Here is a 25,682-nt window from a genome sequence, read left to right as displayed (position 1 = left end):
AGCTCCCAAGCAAGAGTAGGGAACCAATTAACCCTAAAAAGGTGTTGCCACACCCAGAGACAGACAGGTTTCCTTTTTGTGTTCTGCTTGGGGATGAGGAGGAAGTGTCCCCTGCATCTGACATTCTGGAGTTAGAGGTAACCGGTGAAAATTTTGGGACTGCCCAACATAGGGACCCCACTCTGAGGGAAGCCTTTAATAATGTCACAGCTATTATTGGGGTTGTACAGGAGCCAGGGGCAGACACAAGATTTCCCTATTTTCTGATGAGTGGGGAGTTGTTGTACCGGGTCACAAAAATAAGGGAGTAGTAGGTAGAGCAGTTGGTAGTGCCGGGTCCATATAGACGGAAGGTGTTGGACATGGCCCATTCACACATCTTGGGTGGACACCTAGGGGTGGAAAAAAATGCAGGAATGGGTTGTGTAGAGGTTCTATTGGCCTGGGTGTCACCGGGAAATAGTGAACTATTGCAGGTCCTGCCCTACATGTCAGCTAACTGCTCCCACTCCTCATTTCCGGAGCCCCCTTGTGCCATTGCCCATTATTGAGGTGCCGTTCGAGAGAATTGCCATGGACTTGGTCGGTCCCTTAGTTAAATCAGCCCGGGGCCATCAGTATATATTAGTCATCCTGGACTATGCCACACGCTATCATGAGGCAATTCCCTTGAGAAATTCTTCCTCGAAAAGTATAGCCCGCGAGTTGGTCCATGTGTTTTCCCGGACAGGTCTGCCGAAGGAGATCCTGACTGACCAGGGGACACCTTTCATGAGCAAGGTGATGAGGGAGTTATGCAAAGTCCTGAAAATCTCCCAGTTGAGGACCTCGGTGTACCATCCCCAGTCAGATGGCCTTGTTGAGAGATTTAACAAGACACTGAAGAGCATGCTGAGAAAAGCTATAGAGAAAGACGGTAGAGACTGGGACTGTCTCTTACCCTATCTGATGTTTTCCATTCGTGAAGTTCCACAGGCCCCCACAGGGTTATCACCATTTGAGCTTCTATATGGCCGACATCCGCGAGAACTCCTGGATATAGCCAAGGAAACCTGGGAAGCCGAAGTCACGCTCCACAGAAGCGTCATTGAGCATGTGGCCCTGATGCAGCAGAGGATTGCAAAGGTGATGCCTATCGTGAAAGAACACCTCCTCCAGGCACAGGGTCAAGCTCAGGCCAGGCTCAGGCCAAGCTCAGGCCAGGGTCTACAACCGGTCTGCAAGAGTTAGGCAGTTCAATCCGGGAGACCGAGTTCTTGTGTTAGTTCCGACGGTGGAGAGCAAGTTCTTGGCCAAATGGCAGGGGCCATATGAGGTCGTCGAGAAGCTTGGTGAGGTAAACTATAAAATTCACCAACCAGGAAGACGGAAACCAATTCAAGTCTACCATGTCAACCTCATCAAGCCATGGCAAGATAGAGAGCCGGCAGTAGCTCCATCTTTGCTAAGCAACCCAGAAGGTGAGGTTGGATGGGTTACAATAGCAGAGACGCTATCGAAGGCCCAGAAACAGCAGTGCCGGGAGTTACTCCAGAAGAACAGGGACCTGTTTTCAGAGTTGCCAGGATACACGAAGGTCATAGAGCATGAGGTCCTGACAGAGCCACATGTGCGGGTGAACGTGAAGCCCTACCGAATTCCTGAGGCCCGTCGAGAAGTAATCTCCAAGGAGGTGGAGCGTATGTTGAAGCTTGGAGTCATTGAGGAATCCAAGAGCGGTTGGTCGAGCCCAATTGTCCTGGTCCCAAAACCTGATGGGGAGTGGAGGTTTTGTAACCACTATCGGAAGTTGAAAGAGGTCTCCAAGTTCGACGTGTATCCCATGCCTCGCGTTGATGAACTCATCGAAAGGTTAGGGCACGCCAGGTATATAACCACCTTGGATTTGACGAAGGGGTATTGGCAAATCCCCATGGCACAGCAAGCCAAGGAGAAGACGGCGTTTTCTACACCAGATGGATGCTTCCAGTATGTCCGGATGCTGTTTGGCCTACAGGGAGCTCCGGCGACCTTCCAGAGGGCTATGGATAGAGTCCTTGCACCCCATAAGCCATACGCTGCTGCGTACCTGGATGATATCGTCATCTTTAGCCCGGACTGGGAGAGTCATCTTGAAAAAGTCGAAGCGGTGCTTGATGCTCTAAGAGAGGCGGGGTTTACAATAAACCCGAAGAAGTGTGCCTTGGGTAAGGAAGAAGCTAAGTACCTAGGCTATATAGTGGGTCGTGGAGAAATAAAACTCCAAATCAGTAAAGTGGAGGCAATTCAAACATGGCCAAAGCCACTCTCCAAAAAGCAAGTTAAAGCCTTTCTGGGGATCGTGGGATATTACAGGAGGTTCATCCCAAACTTCGCCACGGTGGCTGCGCCTCTGACTGATCTGCTAAAGGGGACGAAATCAGTAATGGTTAAATGGTCCGAAGAGACAGAGTCAGCCTTCCAAGAAATGAAAGAGGCTCTGTGTAAGCAACCCGTTCTGATGGCCCCAAATTTTAAGAAAGAGTTTATTCTTCAAACAGATGCCTCAGATGTTGGGGTAGGAGCAGTCCTTTCCCAAGAGCTACATGGAGAGGAGCGTCCTGTTCTCTATCTGAGTAGGAGACTGAAAAGAATTACTCAGTCGTAGAGAAGGAGTGTTTGGCCATAAAGTGGGCGGTAGACACGTTACGGTACTATCTGCTGGGACGTAAATTTAGACTCATATCCGACCATGCCCCACTTAGATGGATGAGGGAAACGAAGGGTAGAAATGCTAGGGTCACCCGTTGGTTCTTAGCCCTGCAGGACTTCAATTTCCATGTGGAACATAGGGCCAGGAAGCTGCACGGTAATGCTGATGCCCTATCAAGAATTCCTTGTCTAGTGGTAGAAAGTGCCAAGCCCCACGCTTTAGGCAGAGGGGGGAGTTATGTAGCGTGGCTAAAGGTTGTATAGTTGACGGGAGATATGTGTCACATAGGTGGCTTGTCGCTGTAACATAACCCTGCCTATCTATGTGTGTTTCAGGACCTGTGGTGATCTCATAACCACATGTCTAATCATGTGATGGGTTCCTGGGTGTGGTTAGTCCTATAAAAGAAAGGTTAATGTTTAACACAGGAAGTATATGTGTGGAGGTGAAACCCTCCAGAGTGTGTTAAGGCTCCAGGACTGAGCCTGAAGGACTGGACACTTGTTATTCTTTTCCTGAGCTAAAGGCTATTTGCTTTCTGTTATTTTGCTGTGGTTTATGGAGCAATAAACCCTGTGAACTTTTAAAGGAACGTGCCTCCTGAGTGTCAGCCGTCGCACCTGAGTGAGTGAAACCCCTACACTATATATATATATATATATATATATATATATATATATATATATATATACAGTGGGGCAAAAAAGTATTTAGTCAGTCAGCAATAGTGCAAGTTCCACCACTTAAAAAGATGAGAGGCGTCTGTAATTTATATCATAGGTAGACCTCAACTATGGGAGACAAACTGAGAAAAAAAAAATCCAGAAAATCAGATTGTCTGTTTTTTTAACAATTTATTTGCATATTATGGTGGAAAATAAGTATTTGGTCAGAAACAAAATTTCATCTCAATACTTTGTAATATATCCTTTGTTGGCAATGACAGAGGTCAAACGTTTTCTGTAAGTCTTCACAAGGTTGCCACACACTGTTGTTGGTATGTTGGCCCATTCCTCCATGCAGATATCCTCTAGAGCAGTGATGTTTTTGGCTTTTCGCTTGGCAACACGGACTTTCAACTCCCTCCAAAGGTTTTCTATAGGGTTGAGATCTGCAGACTGGCTAGGCCACTCCAGGACCTTGAAATGCTTCTTATGAATCCACTCCTTCGTTGCCCTGGTGGTGTGCTTTGAATCATTGTCATGTTGAAAGACCCAGCCACGTTTCATCTTCAATGCCCTTGCTGATGGAAGGAGGTTTGCACTCAAAATCTCACGATACATGGCCCCATTCATTCTTTCATGTACCCGGATCAGTCGTCCTGGCCCCTTTGCAGAGAAACAGCCCCAAAGCATGATGTTTCCATCACCATGCTTTACAGTAGGTATGGTGTTTGATAGATGCAACTCAGTATTCTTTTTCCTCCAAACACGACAAGTTGTGTTTCTACCAAACAGTTCCAGTTTGGTTTCATCAGACCATAGGACATTCTCCCAAAACTCCTCTGGATCATCCAAATGCTCTCTAGCAAACTTCAGACGGGCCCGGACATGTACTGGCTTAAGCAGTGGGACACGTCTGGCACTGCAGGATCTGAATCAATGGTGGCGTAGTGTGTTACTTATGGTAGGCCTTGTTACATTGGTCCCAGCTCTCTGCAGTTCATTCACTAGGTCCCCCCGCGTGGTTCTGGGATTTTTGCTCACCGTTCTTGTGATCATTCTGACCCCACAGGGTGGGATTTTGCGTGGAGCCCCAGATCGAGGGAGATTATCAGTGGTCTTGTATGTCTTCCATTTTCTAATTATTGCTCCCACTGTTGATTTCTTCACTCCAAGCTGGTTGGCTATTGCAGATTCAGTCTTCCCAGCCTGGTGCAGGGCTACAATTTTGTTTCTGGTGTCCTTTGACAGCTCTTTGGTCTTCACCATAGTGGCGTTTGGAGTCAGACTGTTTGAGGGTGTGCACAGGTGTCTTTTTATACTGATAACAAGTTTAAACAGGTGCCATTACTACAGGTAATGAGTGGAGGAAAGAGGAGACTCTTAAAGAAGAAGTTACAGGTCTGTGAGAGACAGAAATCTTGATTGTTTGTTTCTGACCAAATACTTATTTTCCACCATAATATGCAAATAAATTGTTAAAAAAACAGACAATGTGATTTTCTGGATTTTTTATACTCAGTTTGTCTCCCATAGTTGAGGTCTACCTATGATGTAAATTACAGACGCCTCTCATCTTTTTAAGTGGTGGAACTTGCACTATTGCTGACTGACTAAATACTTTTTTGCCCCACTGTATATATACAGTACAGACCAAAAGTTTGGACACACTTTCTCATTTAAATTTTTTTCTGTATTTTGATGATTATGAAAATTGTAAATTCACACTGAAGGCATCAAAACAATGAATAAACACATGTGGAATTATATACTTAACGAAAAAGTGTGAAACAACTGAAAATATGTCTTATATTCTAGGTTCTTCAAAGTAGCCACCTTTTGCTTCGATGACTGCTTTGCACACTTTTGGCATTCTCTTGATGAGCTTCAAGAGGTAGTCACCGGAAATGGTTTTCACTTCACAGGTGTGCCCTGTCAGGTGTTGAGTCCTTTTCCGTCCCTGGCTTCCTGGATGTAGGGATCCAAGTAAATGACACGCAGCACAAAGGTTGTGTGGTCATAAACAGGGGTAGCCCCGGAGCACGCCTGCCTCACTGGGTGCTGTCCCTTCTTTATATAGTAAAAAGTTAGGCATTTACAGACATGCGCACATGCGCTCATATTTCACAATCTCTTACAAAACAAGTCTATACTAGTGAAATGTTACAATATCTGGTATGTGGGTGAAGGACTATGATAACAAGAAGGAATGCGCGCGTGATTACTTCCATAAAAGGAAATGTCAAGTTTGCTGTTTAGAAGCAGATTTCTCAGGAGGAAGACAAGATGGATTCTTTGGTTCAGTCTGGTCTCCACAATTCCCCCCTTTGACATATTCTTTTATAATCTATCATAAATTCTTGCATGAAGTCTGTGCATTCTCTTCTTTATACGGCAGTATACTAAAACATTACAAATTCAAGCATAAAAAAAAAATGACAAGGATTAATATGACGATCGGATAACATATAAAAAACTTTATATTCTCGTATCAATTACACAAAATTTATTTGTGCATACCGAGATACCCTTGAGTACAACCTTGAACAATACATATATAATTACAATAACAATAACTATATGTATTAGGCTTTGCATAATTCCGGTAACCCACCCACCGATCCCTCTGAACCAATTGGCCGGGTTAAGAAAAGAAAAGGTATCTGACCACCAGCTATCCTTATTTTGGTCATTGTCTTTGTCATACTGATCCCTGAGTCGTTGTACGTCTTTTAATTTAAATATCATACTCATAGTACTATTAGGGTCTATATAATGACAGCAGGTGGGTCCGATGATTTGACACATACCCCCTTGTGAGGCAGTTAGGTAATCCAATACCAGGGTATGTTGGTTAGTGACTATTATAAGCTGATTCTGTACAGCTATACTAGTATTTAATATGTCCAATATATCCCAAATCTGATCATCTAGATAATCCGTGGCTCTAACTAATTTATCCCACATTTGTGTTAACATAGGATAAATAAAAATGGTACTAGCAATTTTGTTGGGAATTCCCATTTGTACTATATGCGGCCTCCCCGAGGGACGTGGTGAGTTATCCGCAGCTCTTTTATACAGTGTGTGCTTGGGCACGGCTTGCATATTCACTTGTTTATTTGAAATTATGAAAGTAGCCGGGGCTAGGCGTCCTAATGTACAAGTACCCTTTATACCTACGGGAAGCCATTTATATGCTCCTTCTCCGCATATCCAAAATGTACCCTCAGGCAGATCCCACAAAGCTGAATATCTCTTCAGCTGACACGGGAACTGCTAGAAAAGGTATACTTGTGGCTGATACTGGTGAATGGGTACAGATCCAACAATCTGCCAGGGGTTGCGTATTATTTAACAAGTCATGCACTAATTTTCTATGATGTTGCACGAATCTATTGTTAAAAGGGGCTAGAGAATTCAGTCTTTCCCATGCCTCCGTTGAGGTTAACATTATTAACATCAATATCATGAGTCTTATACTGCTTTTTTGCAATGACTTGCATGTATCCATGATGCCTTTCCTTCAAGCTTGACTGATGTAGGTGTTGTCAATAGGACTTGGAAGGGTCCGTCAAATCTTGGTTCAAGAGCCTTTCTGGTGTGTCTTTTTACATAGACTTGATCACCTGGTTCCAACTTGTGACTTCCTTCAGTGTTGTCAGGATCTGGAAGGGAAGCAAAAACTTGTGCATGCACCTTAGTTAATTGTTTCTGAAGATTTTGCACATAAGAAGTCAATGACTCAATATTTAACACAAGTTGCTGTGGAAAATAACATCCTAAATTGGCAGTCCTGCCAAACAAAATTTCATATGGAGACAGTTTAGTCTTACCCCTTGGGGTATTGCGTATTGAGTAAAGGGCCAGTGGAAGGCATTCTGTCCAAGGCTTTTCCTGTTTCAGCCATGGCTTTCTGTATTTTTAATTTTAAAGTTCCATTCATGCGTTCCACCTTACCAGAACTTTGAGGATGATACGGAGTGTGTAACTGACTTTCAACACCCAACATTTTCAGTACATTTTGAAATATTTCTCCAGTGAAATGAGTACCCCTATCTGACTCGATCACTTCAGGGAGACCATAACGGGGCACCAGTTCGGCAACTAGCTTTACAGCAGTGTTTTTAGCTGAAGCCTTCCGAACTGGATAGGCCTCTGGCCACCCCGAGAACATGTCCACACACACCAACACATACTCATACCCATTACTCTTTGGCAGCTGGATAAAGTCTATCTGCAACCGTTGAAACGGGTAGAGAGGTCGGACATGGTGCTTCATAGGGGTCTTTGCTGTCTGTCCGGGATTATGTGTCAGGCATATAGCGCATGCAGCACAATAGTCTCTTGCGTAGTTGCCAAAACCTGGAGCCAACCAGACTTGCTTTGCCAGTAGTGTCATTGCATTTGCAGACACATGCGTAGGGTGGTGCAATCCACCAACTACAATCGGGTACCAGGCTCTAGGTAGACATATTAGTCCATCTTTCTTCCAAATTCCCTCTTGTTCTTCTGCCCCTTCCTTTTTCCACCTGTCCCTCTCCTCTTCTCCTGCATCTTCCTGTGCTTGTCTCAGTCTATCTTCAGTATTTTCTGTGAGGTTTACAGTATGGACCTGTTGTAAGGGTTTGACTGCTGCTGCTTTGGCTGCTTTATCAGCCCTATCATTTCCCCTAGATTCCCTAGTGTCGAGTCTCACATGTGCAGCTACCTTGATTACTGCTACTTCTTTTGTTTCTTGTGCAGCCTCTAAGATCTGTTTGATCAGAGAAGCATGTTTTACAGGTTGTCCTGACGCTGTCATGTAACCTCTAGCTCTCCAGATTACTCCAAAATCAAACACAATACCATGTGCATACCTAGAATCAGTGTATATATTAGCTGTCTGATTCTCAGCTATTTTTAGAGCTTCAATCAATGCTGTTAGTTCTGCTTCTTGTGCAGATTGTTTCGGTGGAAGCGGTTCTGCTTTGAGAGTTTCAGATTCTGACACAACTGCATACCCTGTATGGAACTTACCTGTGTCATCTGCAAATCTACTACCATCTATAAACAGCTCTAAATCTGGATTTTGAAGTGGTGTTTCGGATACATTGGGTAAGCCTACCGTTTCTTGTAAAATGAGCTCTGTACAATCATGTGTGTCTGTAGGGAAAAAATTTGCGTATGGATCAGTGTCCTTATTCCCCCCTTCAGACTCGAGAGGTAGCAGTGTAGCTAAATTGAGAGTCTGAAGCCTAGCAAATGTCTGGCCATGGAAATGTGTTTTGGTTGGACCTGGTTTAATATCCCATAAACATCATGTGTAGTTTGAACTGTGAGTGGATGCTCTAGGACAATTTCTGATGCTTTGTCCAACAATAGTGAGACAGCAACAACTACACGTACACAGGTTGGCGCTGCTCTAGCTACGGGATCTAACCTTGCTGAAAGATATGCAATTGGTCTTTGTTTCCCTGCATGCTTCTGGGTAAGAACTCCTGTAGCATGGGAATCAACTTCTGCAGCCATAAGCTGAAATGGTTTGGTGTAGTCTGGTAGCCCTAACGCTGGAGCTGAAACAAGGGCATCTTTTAATTGTTGGAACGAAATCTGACCTTCTTTTGTCAACATGTAAGGTTCACTTTTTACACAGTCATACAGTGGTTGCATTAGTTGACTGGCATGTATAATCCATTGTCTACAATGAGACACTATTCCTAAAAATGCTCGTAGCTGTTTATGATTTCTAGGCTCATTCATCTGTCTTATTGCTTCAGTTCTTTGAGGTGTAAGATGCTTTTTACCTTGAGAAATGCAATGACCTAGAAAGACCACTTTGGTCTGACAAACTTGTAGCTTTTGTCTATTCACTTTACACCCTTCTTTTTCTAGAAAACATAATAAACTCACAGTGGACCTTTCTGCAGTTTCTAGATCTGGGCAGCAAAGTAGTAGGTCATCCACATACTGCAAAATTACTACCTGTGGTTCGGGTTCAAACCTCTGGAGGACTGTTTGTAGGGCATTTGAATAAAGAGTAGGGGAGTGTATCATTCCCTGTGGAAGGCGTGTCCACGCCAACTGTTTGCCCTTAAATGTAAATGCAAACAAATGCCAACTGTCTTGGTGTAAAGGAACCGAGAAAAATGCATTTGAAAGATCTATTACAGTAAACACTTGAGAACTGGCTGGTATCTGTGATAGTAACGTATGAGGATTGGGTACAACTGGGGTGATTGGATCTAGAACTTTGTTTATTTCTCTTAGATCATGTACCATACGATATTTGGGCATAGAACCCTTATCAAGAGTTCTCTTCTTGACTGGATACAGAGGAGTGTTAGCAGGTGATTGTATCTCTACCAAAACCCCTTTCCCTCTATATCCCTCTATCTGTTTCGTAATCGCTAGTTCCTGCTGGGCACTCACAGGGTATTGTCTGAGCTGTGGGAGAACAGTTCCTGGTTGCACAGATAGTTTTACAGGAGAGATATGCAATAATCCCACATCAGTGTCACCCTGTGCCCACAGTGTTTCTGGGACCGTTGAGAGGTCTAGATCTGTGGTGTACTCTTTTTATTCAGTATAATCCTCAAAAGCCTGAATTCTGACATATTGTTCTAATATTTCTGCATCATCAGGGATAGTCAGCATAACTGTGCCATCTTCCCTAAAATTTATGTTAGCTTCTAATTTCTTTAGGACATCAGTTCCCAACAAACATGTCGGGGCACCTCTGGCATACAAAAATCTGGATGCAAAACATTTAGGTCCTAATGAGACCTCTAGGGGCACAGTATATGGCAGTGTTCGAATTACCCCATCATAACCCTCAGCCAAAGTTGTTTGCTGTGAAACATCTTCTGGGTTCGGAAGAAAATCTTGATTCAAAATTGAGGAAGTTGCACCTGTATCTATCAAAAATGGAATCTCTCTTCCCCCCACATTCACCTGTATTATAGGTCTTCTAGCTGGTAGGGAAGTTTGTAACACATTGAGTCAATCTGAGTCTGGTATGGGACCATCCACTATGGATGTCTGTTGGGTGTCTGAGGGCTTATTCTTTGGTACAAATTTTCCTGATTTTATGTCTGCCTGCTTCTTTCTACATTCTCTCTGGAAATGTCCTGGTTTCTTGCAGTAATGACAGGGAAAATTATGTCTTGCCCTTCCACCTGTTGTGTTTGCTTGCGCTATTCTGACAGGTTTTTTCTTTTCTCTTAAATCCATAGCAATGCCCATACATCTTTGTTTCACTATCTGTGGTTGTTCTAGAGTTCTCCAATCTGGCGTAGCTGACTTGAATCTTTCCTTAATGCCTGGTTCAAGTCCCTCAATCAATTGTTTAGTATAGAGCCGGAGGACTCCTGGATCAGCAATATTTAATCCCTCATCCCTAAAGCTATCTTCCAGCTCCCGGGAATACTCCTCTATGGATTGACCTGCTTTCTGCATAACTATGCCTGTGGATCCTCTCTCCCTCTGTTTTCCTTGCATGAACTGATTTAGAGCCTCTACAAACCGGTTTCCTGACTCTATCACAAAAGGTGCTCTTACATTTTCTCCTGCTGGTCTTTGAGCCTGTGTTGCTACAATCAGCTCCTGAAACATTCCCGATGGCATTTTTAGCCTACATAATTCCATTCCATCCATCCATGAACCATTATGTGTGCGAATTATTTGCTCTATATAACTAGCAAATCTATTTGGGTATCGAGTTGGATCTGGTGCATTCATAAGAAGAGACATACCCTCAGCTGGTGTCCATGGAAAATACTGCTGTGTTTCAATTTGCCTAGTAATTCTTTGATTAGGATTCTCGGGATCAGCTTCTCTCACTCCCTTTGTTATTATCCTAACAGGTGCTAATAACTGATGGCCTTTAGGGGCCCCACAGGCGGAACACTCAGTTCTCCAATCCGGATTCTGCTGGCCACAATTTTGGCATACCCATCCTTCCACCCCGCTTAACCCAGGATATAAATTTGGTATGGGTTTCCCTTCCTCTGTACCTCCTGAAGGTACAAATGGTTGAACATTCGGATCTAGATAAGGAGGAGGAACTGAATGAGTCGTAGCACAACATTTTCTCGTACCCATACTCCATTTGGAAGTGTCTGGATCATACTTCCAATTCTCCTCTTTAGCTGTTTTTGAGACCTTTATCATACAGTGTATGATTTCTTCCCACCCATTATCCCTGATAATTCCACCTCGTTCTTTACTCAGTCTTTCCCATTCAGTGCTAAACATAAGTGCTTCTGAAATTCCCAATTTTTTCTTACCCTTCTGATCTGCCTTCTGACTGTCCTTCCACATCTTTCCTGTATGATATCTTTTGCTTCTACTTGTCCTAAGACGGTTTTTGTCTGTTTATTTCCCATTTTTCTTTTCAATAATAGCTACACTTATCCTAGGTGACGTTTGGACAACCACCTCTCTGGAGTGATGTCTCGTTGCCTTCTTCCTAGGGAGCTAAAATATTGAAGGGCTGATCTGCTCCGTTCTTTCTAATGTGCAGAATAAACTTGATTCCTACAATGCACGCAAACAGGATCAGCAACACCAAACAGATCACCAAACTTTCCGTCTCTGTTATCATACTTGTCCCAGGCTCATGGACCCGTGTCCTGGGCTCATTCTATCAAACTCTTATCCAGAAATGAAGAAACAAGTTCTTAAAGAGAGTCAAGCATGGGCGGAGGTCTCCCCGAAAGGACGCAACCACATGACCCAGTTAGGCTGACTTCACTAATAAGACTTGTCCTAACAATTTCGGCTTATTGTTTTACGTACTTTTATCCTTCTTTCATAACATGCCACAACCTTCACACTGTTCACACACTGCCAGGGACAGGACTCATAAATCTATACAATATGGTAACCCGAGTTTTATAGGTATCTACTCACTACTAGACTAACCCAGCGTGACACGGCTCGTAGAGATCTTTCGGATAATACAGGGCAGATAAAAGAGAACTAATAATGTCTCTTACCTGGCCAGGATTTTCAGTTCATTTGCCGTCCATTATCCCAGATCTCCATTGTCCGTATCCGCAGGTGAATCTCGAGCAGATACTCTCGCCTCGGGTCCCTGTTCGGGCGCCAAGAAATGTTGAGTCCTTTTCCGTCCCTGGCTTCCTGGATGTAGGGATCCAAGTAAATGACACGCAGCACAAAGGTTGTGTGGTCATAAACAGGGGTAGCCCCGGAGCACGCCTGCCTCACTGGGTGCTGTCCCTTCTTTATATAGTAAATAGTTAGGCATTTACAGACATGCGCACATGCGCTCATATTTCACAATCTCTTACAAAACAAGTCTATACTAGTGAAATGTTACAATATCTGGTATGTGGGTGAAGGACTATGATAACAAGAAGGAATGCGCGCGTGATTACTTCCATAAAAGGAAATGTCAAGTTTGCTGTTTAGAAGCAGATTTCTCAGGAGGAAGACAAGATGGATTCTTTGGTTCAGTCTGGTCTCCACACAGGTTTAATAAGTGGGATTTCTTGCCTTAGAAATGGGGTTGGGATCATCAGTTGTGTTGTGCAGAAGTCTGGTGGCTACACAGCTGATAGTCCTACTGAATAGACTGTTAGAATTTGTATTATGGCAAGAAAAAAGCACTTAAGAAAAGAAAAACGAGTAGCTATCATTACTTTAAGAAATAAAGGTCAGTCAGTCCAAAAAATTGGGAAAACTTTGAAAGTGTCCCCAAGTGCAGTTGCAAAAACCATCAAGCGCTACAAAGAAACTGGCTCACATAAGGACCACCCCTGGAAAGGAAGACCAAGAGTCACCTCTGCTTCTGAGGATAAGTTTATCCGAGTCAGCAGCCTCAGAAATCGCAGGTTAACAGCAGCTCAGATTAGAGACCAGGTCAATGCCAGACAGAGTTCTAGCAGCAGACACATCTCTACAACAACTGTTAAGAGGAGACTTTGTGCAGCAGGCCTTCATGGTAAAATAGCTGTTAGGAAACCACTGCTAAGGACAGGCAACAAGCAGAAAAGACTTGTTTGGGCTAAAGAACACAAGGAATGGACATTAGACCAGTGGAAATCTGTGCTTTGATCTGATGAGTCCAAATTTTAGATCTTTGTTTCCAACCACCGTGTCTTTGGGCGACACAGAAAAGGTGAACGGATGGAGTCTACATGCCTGGTTCCCACCGTGAAGCTGGCGGAGGTGGTGTGATGGTGTGGGGGTGCTTTGCTGATGACACTGTTGGGGATTTATTCAAAATTGAAGGCATACTGAACCAGCATGGCTACCACAGCATCTTGCAGCGGCATGTTATTCCATCCGGTTTGCCTTTAGTTGGACCATCTATTTTTCAACAGGACAATACCCCCAAACACACCTCCAGGCTGTGTAAGGGCTATTTGACCAAGAAGAAGAGTGATGGGGTGCTACGTTCTGTAGAAGGACGTAGATCTGGGTATTTATTATGATGGAATATAGGCTGAACTGGATGGACAAATGTCTTTTTTCGGCCTTACTAACTATGTTACTATGTTACGCCTGATGACCTGGCCTCCACAATCACCAGACCTGAACTGCAGAGTGAAGGCAAAAGGGCCAACAAGTGCTAAGCATCTCTGGGAACTCCTTCAAGATTGTTGGAAGACCATTTCTGGTGACTACCTCTTGAGCTCATCAAGAGAATGCCAAGAGTGTGCAAAGCAGTCATCAAAGCAAAAGGAGGCTACTTTGAAGAACCTAGAATAAAAGACATATGTTCAGTTGTTTCACGCTTTTTTGTTAAGTATATAGTTCCACATGTGTTAATTCATAGTTTTGTTGCCTTCAGTGTGAATTAAAAATTTTCATAGTCATGAAAATACAAAAGAATCTTTAAATGAGATGGTGTGTCCAAACTTTTGGTCTGTACTGTATATATATATATATATATATATATATATATATATATATATATAAAACTGAGTGTATGTGTGTGAGTGTGTATGTATCCAGCCATGCCACTCCACATAGCCCCGCCCACTGGTGTCTGGAGAGCGGGGTTGCAGAGGCTAAGTGGAGAATGCGGGTGGAGAGCTGAGCTACGAGGGAGAGAGCGGGGCTGCAGAGGGATAGAGCGGGACAGCGCGTGGAGAGTGGGGTTGTGGAGGGAGAGAGCGGGGCTGTGGAGGGAGAGAGCGGAGTTGTGGAGTGAAAGCATGATGGTGGGTGGACAGCGGGGCTGCGTAGGGATAGAGCGGGACAGTGTGTGGAGAGCGGGGCTGTGGAGGGAGAAAGCAGGCCTGTGGAGGGAGAGAGCGGGGCTGTGGAGGGAGAGCGAGATACGGATGGAAAGCGGGGCTGCGGAGGGATAGAGCAGGACGGCGCACGGAGAGCGGGGCTGTGGAGGGAGAGCATGATGGTGGGTGGACAGCAGGACTGTTAAGGGAGAGAGAGGGGCACAAGTGGAGAGTTGGGCTGCTGAGGGAGAGAGCAGGATGGCCAGTGGAGACAGGGGCTGCGGAGGGAGAGAGTGGGACGGTGACTGGAGAGCAGGGCTGCAGAGGGACAGAGTGGGACGGCAGTTAGTTACTATGCCCAGACAATGCCAGGCTCTTTAGCTAGTATAGTATAAAGAACTTTCCATAGGCCGACTCTATATAATATAATGCACCCCCATAGGTAGACTTTATATTGTATAATGCGCCCCCTAATAGGCAGACTCATTAGCATAATATACCCTCATAGGCAGACTCATTATTATAATGCACCCCCATAGGCAGACTCATTAGTATAATGCACCCCCATAGGCAGATTCTATATTGTATAATGCACCCCTTAAGCAAACTCTATACTGTATAATCCACTCCCCATAGGCCTCTATATAGCATAATGCACCCCCATAGGCAGACGCTATATACAGTTATATGAAAAAGTTTGGGCACCCCTATTAATCTTAAGCATAATGTTTTATAAAAATAGTTTTTTTTTGCAACAGCTATTTCAGTTTCATATATCTAATAACTGTTGAACACAGTAATGTTTCTGCCTTGAAATGAGGTTTATTGTACTAACAGAAAATGTGCAATCTGCATTCAAACAAAATTTGACAGGTGCATAAGTATGGGCACCTCACAAGAAAAGAGACATTAATATTTAGTAGATCCTCCTTTTGCAAAAATAACACCCTCTAGTCGCTTCCTGTAGCTTTTAATGAGTTCCTGGATCCTGGATGAAGGTATTTTTGACCATTCTTTACTGACTCTTTACAAAACAATTCCAGTTCAGTTAAGTTTGATGGTCGCCGAGCATGGACAGCCTTCTTCAAATGATCCCACAGATGTTCAATGATATTCAGGTCTGGGGACTGGGATGGCCATTCCAGAACAGTGTAATTGTTCCTCTGCATGAATGCCTGAGTAGATTTGGAGCGGTGTTTTGGATCATTGTCTTGCTCAAAGATCCATCCCCTGCGTAACTTCAACTTTGTCACTGATTCATGAACATTATTGTCAAGAATCTGCTGATACTGAGAGACATCCATGCGTCCCTCAACTTTAGCAAGATTCCAGGTGCCAGCTTTGGCCACACAGCCCCAAAGCATGATAGAACCTCCACCAAATTTTACTGTGGGTAGCCAGTGTTTTTCTTGGAATGCTGTGTTTTTGGCCGCCATGCATAACGCCATTATGTATGACCAAACAACTCAATCATCAGTCCACAGGACCTACTTCCAAAAAGAAATTGGCTTCTCCAAATGTGCTTTTGCATAACTCAGCCGACTCTGTGGCGTGCTTGCAGAAATGGCTTCTTTCGCATCACTCTCCCATACAGCTTCTCCTTGTGCAAAGTGCGTTGTATAGTTGACCGATGCACAGTGACACCATCTGCAGCAAGTTGATGCTGCAGCTCTCTGGAGGTGGTCTGAGGATTGTCCTTGACTGATCTCACCATTCTTCTCTGCCTTTCTGATGTTTTTCTTGGCCTGCCACGTCTGGCCTTAACAAGAACTGTACCTGTGTTCTTCCATTTCCTTACTATGTTCCTCACGGTGGAAATTGACAGGTTAAATCTCTGAGACAGCTTTTTGTATCCTTCCCCTGAACAACTATGTTGAATAATCTTTGTTTTCAGATCATTAGACAGTTGTTTTGAGGAGCCCATGATGCCACTCTTCAGAGGAGATTCAAACAGGAGAACAACTTGCAAGTGGCCACTTTAAGTAGCTTTTCTCATGATTGCATACACCTGGCTATGAAGATCAAAGCTCAATGAGGTTAGAAAACTAAAAAAAGTGCTTTAGTAAGTCAGTAAAAAGTAGGTAGGAGTATTTAAAACAAGAAAATGATAAGGGTGCCCATACTTATGCACCTGTCAAATTTTGTTTGAATGCAGAATGCACATTTTCTGTTAGTACAACAAACCTCATTTCAAGGCAGAAACATTACTGTGTCCAACAATTATTAGATATATGAAACTGAAATAGCTGTTGCAAAAAAAAAAACAATTTTCATAAAACATAAGCTTAAGATTAATAGGGGTGCCCAAACTTTTTCATATAACTGTAGTATAATGCACTCTCCATAGGCAGACTCTATATTGCATAATGCCTCCCCATAGGCAGGCTCTATATTGTATAATGCACCCCTCATAGGCAGATTCTATACCGTAAAATGCACGCCACAATAGGCAGACTCTATAACATAATGCACCCCCATTGGCAGACTCTATATTGTATAATGCACTCCCCATAGGCAGGCTCTATATTGAATAATGCATCCCCTCATAAGCAGACTCATTAGTATAATGCACCCCCCATAGGCAGACTCATTGGTATAATGCACCCCCCATAGGCATACTCTATATAGTATAATGCATTCCCCATAGGATAAAAACATTGCATACAGTTTCAGCATCAATGGGCTACCACGGGAAGTGGCAAAGCAGCCAAAGAGTCCGAAGACAATGATTGTAGTTCCAGTTCCGATGAGGAGATAGGGAGTATTGGTGGAGTTTTCAGCGATGAGAGATATATGTTCCTAATGTAAGTTTTCCACACACTCCCTGTTAAAAATCGTTATTGAGCAAAAATATCTAATCAAGACTTAACCAGGTGCGTTATTCTTAAAAGAAAAATGTCATGATATTCTGACGAAAGTATAGTGGTTTATTGAGTTATCCATCATCGCAGCAAAAACATAAAAGGTAGATGAAACAATTACAAACAGAGTGTCCATGTGTAGATATCAGCGCTTCTCCTGTTACTCATCTTTCCAGGGTCCTGAATGGTAGAAGTCATCTGTCTGTGTGAAAGTCTGAAGTCATCATGGCATGGAGTAGCTAACAGCTGTTGTTCCTCGTGTCTTGTCTCATGTCCATGGAGAATGATGGTGAAGGAAGGGAGGTGACCGTCCCACGTGACAAAAAGCCCCCCACCCCCTCCTAAGAGACGTTTATATATGGTTTCTACAGATCACGTGTCTTCTGTATATGGAGTTAACGTATACTCTGAGCTACATACACAGAAATAGCTTTTGATAGTGTCAGCAAGAAACCATGTGCTCAGTACAGAATAAAAATAAGAATAATTAATATTTAACAATTCCCCCTTTTGAGGGTGACAGACATTGATTGGAACCCTCAAATTAAAATATTAATAAAATCTTCTTTCTTCTTTGGCAAAATGATGTAATAAATAATATTATTAATAATAATATTGTTTTATGTTCTTAATAATATAATGATATGTAAATTCATGTTATGGTAATTCATGTTATGGTAATTCATGTTATGGTAAGCCGTGACTAATATTCATATAAAATATATATTATACTTCCCTATATCTACTTGAAGCATCTCAGGTGTGATGTCATCTGATGTCATCTGGTCTTCATCTTGGTTCTTCTTCTTGGTTCTTTCAAACAATCTTTAATATGTCTTTTGCAATAGATGATAGCATGTAGATATGTAGAGACCGTGTGTCATGTGTCAATCAAAGTCCATAAATTCAAATGTTGATAAGAAAACAAAGTCCATAGATGAAATGTAGCTTTAATATCTGTGCAGTGTCACCTTTAGAAACCTGGACTTACATTGGCTCGCCTTGGAAATCATCTGGAATCCTCATATCGTCCGCACTGGTCTTGGGACAGGTGTGACGTCTTTGGTCAGCACAGCAAGGGTTACATTGACTCTTCCTTGCCAAACATAGCACCATAACCAGTCCTTAGTGCACAGGACACATGTCAGGGTTATTACCTGAGTGTTCACCAGCTTTCATGGAAGTCTTATAGGTGATAGGAAACCACTGGATCGTGATAAGAACGTAATAACACAGTTCATCTTTGATACTGTACTCAGTTGTCAGTGATGGATGCTGTAGTTGTTGTCAGTGGTGACATGTATTGTATTTGACACAGTCTATTACTCAGAAATCAGAGCATTGTTACCTTGTGGAACTTCTGGATAACGGCTTTTCTTCTTGCAACTTTTAAGAATCAATTGAATTTAGAAAAATGAAAAGTCTTTATTAACGTATCTCCGGTATCTTGATTGAAGTCTTCATTCCCTATTCTATACCAAATCTGGTAATTTCCCTAACTTATAATATCACAGCGTACCATAGCAATCAATAATATCCATATAATTATTAAATGATATTAAAATGGAATTTATATTTGGAAAATAAAATAATAATAATAAATGATATATTATTTACCATATTCTTCATGTGATTGGACATTTTTATGTCATAGGTGTAATTTCTTTTTGAACCCATAGATGTCAGTATGTCTTTTATGTAACAAGTGCTGATATTTAGTATTAAAACTTTATTAATTTATGTTCAGTAGACCAATAATATGTAAGTATGTATAGCCATGAACCAAAATAAGAATATATATATGAATGAATGAATGAGTGAAAGAATTGTTGTATTTAACTCAAAATTGAAACATTTCTTATATAATGAAACCATATGATCACTATATTTGATCAAGCAATATTCTTGTATTAGACATTACTTTATGAAATATAGATTTTTTCTTGAGATAAAAAAATAAAAATGAAAAATAGAAAAATAAAAATGAGAATAAAAAATAAAAATAAGAATAAGGCCTTTATATGTTGATGACAAATGCTGAGGTTATGTCTCAGTAACACATTCCCTTAATATTTTCCTCATGTAGATGTTGTCATAACCTTGGATCACCAAAATATTGAAATTATGCAGCTTTGCATATAATACCCTTCATTAGAGAAAAAAATGATATTTATAATATTTATTGTTATTGTACCCAATAATACCTTATTAATATTTCTTCTTTATTAAAATGTGTGAAGAAGAGGTATTGATGAAATGTGATGATGTGATCAGGATCAAAAACACATTTCCCCCTTAATATCAAAAAATATTATTTTATGAAAAAATTAATTTGTAAAAACCCAAGTGAAAAATCATTATTTTTATAACTGTCATATCAACTTGTGCCATATATTTGTTTGAAGATGTGTACTCATCTATGTAACTATAAAAAAAAACACTGAATATCATAAAATTATAATTTGGAAAAATTATTCTAAATGTAGGTTTTCTAGAAAAATCATATTGATGTATTATTGTACTTATTAAATAATAATCACCAAAGAAATATATGTTGCATAATAATATTTAAATATATCTTAATATTCTAATAATTTAACTGAATCCTATTATTATTATTTTTTTTTAAACACACAGTTGTTGGTTTTTTTTTCTGACATACCATAAATCATGAGGCCTCAGTCAAACTGTGCATACACATTCCACATTCCACATACCACATACCACGCTCTGGTCACTCTTACATCACATCTCATGTCAAATTCACTCAGCAGCTGCTCATGTGTTCTCTCACCTGTCACATGTGACTCACATAGACGTTCACAATACATTTCACATACAAAGAATAAAAAACATGTATATTAACCCAAAATATTGTATCCTAATTATCAATCAATGTGCATTGTAATCTATTAAATTTAGTATTCTAATATTCCTTTGAATATTCCCCAAATATTATCTAACACTATGTTTTAACCTATAGAAAGGACTCCTCCATTTACAAGAAACCCGAGTTGAATGTTTCACAGCTAATCCTGGAACAAGCCTGTAACTGAAACCCTTTGAATGTAAGGCTGAGGAAAATTCCTAAAATTAAAAAACAAGGCTATATGATATTCCTTAACTCACATATGTCACACCATGCAGTGGCAGGAAAAAAAAAACACGTTTTAGATTATTACAGAAAGAAAATTTACATGTAGTACACACATTTTTAGGTTGTTAGATATATTATTTATTTTTAAGTGTTAAATATATAAAAATCATGCAGTTAATATAACTTCCTGTGTGAATAAGACATAAATTCATGAAACAGGTATTTTTTTTGTTCAATCCTCGCTTTGAAAGTAAAATTCTAAGGGAAAATAAAAGATAAAGGTTATTTTCATATTTATTTCAAAACAAAATAATTTAGATATCTTATACATATGTATATACTTAATAAATGTATTTAATTGTAATTCTAAATATTTTTTACTGGAGTATATTTTAATTATTTCGCTATATATATAAAAATGCAGTTAATATAATCTCTACTTATACAAATATGCTACAGTATTTACTGTATATTATATTAATATATGTAACTGCAGAATTATATTGAAATAGAATAATTACATTAATAAATAATACATTGTATAACTCATCATATAATATAATTAATTTTTAGACAATCCCTATCCCAAAATTTAGCTCTTTGTCGATAATCTGCTGAAATGCTAAATTTAGTAAGGTCAGTTTTAACCCTATGGACTCTTTGAAGAGCTGCTGTGATAATGGAGTGTTCAGCTGAGCTCCCCCTGGGATACTCACCTGCTTCCGTCTGTCAGTTTCCGCCATCTTTAGAGACAGATCTGAGCCTTCAGATTTTAAATCTTTCAGAGAAATTTCTTTAATAGACTCCTGAATCTTTTCATACGGTTTGTAACAAATATGTAATTTTCTTCGTACTTCATAGATTTGATTTTGGATCAGATTTGAAGATTTTGATTTTGGCTTTTGATAAGATTGAATTCTGACTGGTTTCAAAAACTTAGTAAAATGTGTTTTCCTTTCAAGATTCTCGTGTTTTCTAGAAAAATCAAGGGATTGGGCGCATTCGTATAAAGAATTTTTCTGTGTAGCAATTGCACGAGATACAGGATTTAAGAATTTAAACTTGTTTACAAAACAATTTATCATGGATTGTTGATTCAAATTCGTACAGACCAATTTATAAATCCTTTCAAAAATGGCCATAAAAGTAAACGTACATTCTTCCCGGCCAATCTTCAATTTTAGAAGAATATCAAGATCTGGATAATTTTCTTTCAATCCACAGAAAATCAAAATTCTTAATCTTTCTACATCAGTCATCTTTCCGTGGAACTCATCAGTCTGCATTTTTAGTGAGAGTCTTCTGGAGAAGATTACCGGAAGCCAAATTTTAAACAAATTATTTTTCTGCACATTAGTCAAATCAAACTTATCAGCAAAACTCTCAAATATCTCTGAATTTCTGCACACATGGATTTTGTCATCATATGCAGGAATGATTTTGCATAATTTTAGCAGGATTTTCCTAGATTTAAGTTGGAGTTGGGCCTCTGAGTCGTCTATTTTTAGTGGCCCTTGTACATCTGTCCCTCGTAGATCATCTTTGTCAATTGTCATGTCTCCTTCACTTCCTCCATCTTGTTTTTCATCTTGTGTCACAAAGTCAATGTCACTTTGGGTGGTCATCGTCATCACAGATACGTGCGTCACATCTTTCTCACTCTTCTCATTACAGTCAATCTTGGGAACATCATTCGTTTCCTTAGAAATTCTTTCTACACTGTCTTTTTTGGACTTCTCTGTCACAAACTCGTTAAATACATAAACCATATGTAAGATATTTTTCAATTGCTCTTTTTCTTTTTTCCTAAACATTAGCTTAGAATCTAAATTCAAATTCGCGGTTCTGCATTCTGAAAATAAATTAGACCAAAATATTTCTAAGCTAGATCCGTACAAACTTACAAATTCTATCTGACTTGATTTAGCATATGAATTTATCAAATCCATTTGTCTTACCTTGAAATCTCAGCTTGTAGTCCCTTTGCTTTTACAACGCTGGGCTCCGGACTTCAGCACGGCTATTTTTAGCACATCTATCTTCAGCACTACCAGTGCTTGCTGTCAATCCGTCTGACACCTGTTAAAGTCTTCGTAATTCGTAGGTTCTTGTATGAGTTCTTTGTGACTTGAAGTTTTGAAGTGGAATTCCTGAATACTTGCACAATCTAGTGGAACTCTTCTGTCTTCCCCCGTGTGCAAGAAGAAGGAAATTCACGCAAAAATAGCACAAAAAATCAAAACTGGCTGGCTAGGCCAAATGTTAAAAATCGTTATTGAGCAAAAATATCTAATCAAGACTTAACCAGGTGCGTTATTCTTAAAAGAAAAATGTCATGATATTCTGACGAAAGTATAGTGGTTTATTGAGTTATCCATCATCGCAGCAAAAACATAAAAGGTAGATGAAACAATTACAAACAGAGTGTCCATGTGTAGATATCAGCGCTTCTCCTGTTACTCATCTTTCCAGGGTCCTGAATGGTAGAAGTCATCTGTCTGTGTGAAAGTCTGAAGTCATCATGGCATGGAGTAGCTAACAGCTGTTGTTCCTCGTGTCTTGTCTCATGTCCATGGAGAATGATGGTGAAGGAAGGGAGGTGACCGTCCCACGTGACAAAAAGCCCCCCACCCCCTCCTAAGAGACGTTTATATATGGTTTCTACAGATCACGTGTCTTCTGTATATGGAGTTAACGTATAGTCTGAGCTACATACACAGAAATAGCTTTTGATAGTGTCAGCAAGAAACCATGTGCTCAGTACAGAATAAAAATAAGAATAATTAATATTTAACACTCCCACCGCTAGTAGGATGACACCGGTAATCCAGAAGACGAAGGAGTAGATGATGAGCAGTGTCTTCAGACACATTATGACTGGCTTGGTCTCCATTCTCCTTCAGGCCATGCTACTGTGATCCGGCCGCCGTGTGTTACTGTTGCTGCTCTCGGCCCCTCCTGCCGCAGCCCCCATGGGCAGACTCTATGTAATATAATGCACCCCCATAGCCCTCTATAGTACAATGTACTCTCCATAGGTACTGTAGACTCTATATAGTATAAAGCACTTTCCATAGGCCGACTCTATATAGTATAATGCACCCCCTTAGGCAGGCTCTATATTGCATAAAGCACCCTCCCTAGGCAGACTATCTTGTATCATGCACCACCATAGGCAGACTCTACATAGTATAATGCACCCCATAGGCATATTCTATATTATATAATGCACCCCATAGTCAGACTTTTTACTGTATAATGCACTCCCTAAAAGCCTCTATAATGCACAATGTATAATGCACCCCCTTAGGCATACTCTATATAGTATAATGCACCCTCCATAGGCAGACTCTATATTGTATAATGCACCCCCATAGACAGACTCTTTAAATTACTCTTCATATGCAAACTATATTATAATGCACCCCATTGGCAGATTCTATATTGTATAATGCACTCCCCATAAGACTCTATGTAGTATAATGCACTCCCCATAGGCAGACTCTATATTGCATAATGCACCCCCATTGACTACAGGGAGATATTTGCGTATTATCTGCCTAATTTTATTGTACTGACTACTATAAGTGGTGGAAAACGTAACATTTTTTTCAGAAATGTCATTTACCGTAGATTTGTGTTATCAGAATATAATAAATCAGCACGTGGGATTTTGGCAACATTTCTGAATGTGTGTTAAATGTTGGGTTTTTTTTATCCCCTGTCAAGCAGCCTGTTGGTGATAGCACTGCTCTCCTTGTGAAAACTTTCCTCGCTGGAGCAGATTCTGCTCTAGTGAGCTCCCCCCTAGGAATAGCATGAATGGTGTGTCGGGGATGTGCGCTTGAAGACATCAGGATTGTGTTACCAAGAATTGTTTTTTTCTGTAAAGAGAGGTATTAACCCTGTGTGTTATGTTGCTGCCTGTGAGAAGCACGTCTAGAAAGGGGACCTCATTTGATGGAATACCGCAAGTAAAACACAAGTTACATTTGTTATTATTCAAGTAAGATATGAAATTAGAAAAATAAGTTACATCACCCTGCCAAATTAGCAAGATATCATCCACATATTATCCTCTGTAAATATGTAAATTTCTTCCCACCACACCATGAATAAAACAGCATTTTAGAAATGCTCCGGTACCAGATGTAATGTCTGACAATTTGCAGACAATAAAAGAACTACTTTTTCTTCCAATCGCAACATTATTTATAAAATAAAATAATTTATTAATTGTGATTCTGACCATGTTATATATTGTATAGAGTGCCAAGCATGCAATATTCGTTACATAGGTTATACTACAAGAAAAATTAAGAAGAGAATTTCAGAACATATAGCTAATATAAATAACAATAATTTAAGCTATTCTGCAGCCACTAAACTTCATTTCTGTGCACAAGGGAGATTTATCAAATTTCTAATTTTCTTTATTTTTTTCTCATTTTTCAGCATAGAAAGAGTTAATCAGTCACCAAGAGGTGGTGACTGGAAGAAACAATTAGCACTGCGGGAAGCTTTTTGGATTTAGACCTTAGACACCAAACATCCACACGGCATCAATTATAGGAATTTCCTTTTTTATATCTATTGAACTGAAAGTCATCTATTAAAACTATGTGGTGATATAAATTACAAATTTATGCAATTTTGATATGCCTTGAAAGGAGACATTTATGCTATGTGTATCAAGCTGTTGTTTTTCCAATGTCATTAATTGCTATGCTTGTGATTGGTTCCTTGCTATATATATACCTCTCCATTTATTTTGTATTAGATCCTATGACTAAGGGCGCCGTGGTGCGCCAGAAACGTGTCAGGCAGAGAGTCTCTTTCTCTCTGAATACATACAAACAAAACTCATCACCGGAGGTGCCAGTATTCTAGGGGCTTCTTTCAGCAGGGGCCCTAAATACATACACACAAGACCACACTGGCACAAAGCACATAACATAGATTGATACTAGCGCATGGCCGTGCCGTTATGCGAACCTTTTATAGCTGCAGCAACTTCAGGACCTTCCCAGAAGGACCAATGGGAGGCTGCCACAGAACTTGAGCAACTTCAGGACCTTCCTAGAGGACCAATGGGGGTTGCTGCAGTACCTGAGCATGTGACCCTTGATCTCCAATGAGAGATCTTACCCTGGGCACGCTCAGAAGGGGAAAAGTAGGACTTAGTCTCAAAAACGTCTGCTCGCC

The 25,682-nt window shown here is 40.7% G+C and overlaps 1 pseudogene; it reads right to left on the bottom strand.

The window, feature by feature from the left end:
• Positions 1 to 371: 371 nt before the first annotated feature.
• LOC138644792 (tetraspanin-7-like) lies at positions 372 to 23,385 on the bottom strand (annotated as a pseudogene).
• Between the last annotated feature and the right edge of the window lie 2,297 nt (positions 23,386 to 25,682).

Source organism: Ranitomeya imitator, chromosome 1, assembly GCF_032444005.1.
Source record: "Ranitomeya imitator isolate aRanImi1 chromosome 1, aRanImi1.pri, whole genome shotgun sequence".
In the NCBI taxonomy this organism is placed as follows: domain Eukaryota; kingdom Metazoa; phylum Chordata; class Amphibia; order Anura; family Dendrobatidae; genus Ranitomeya; species Ranitomeya imitator.
Note: the sequence above shows the minus strand (reverse complement) of the source record. Positions and strands in the feature narration are given on the sequence as shown.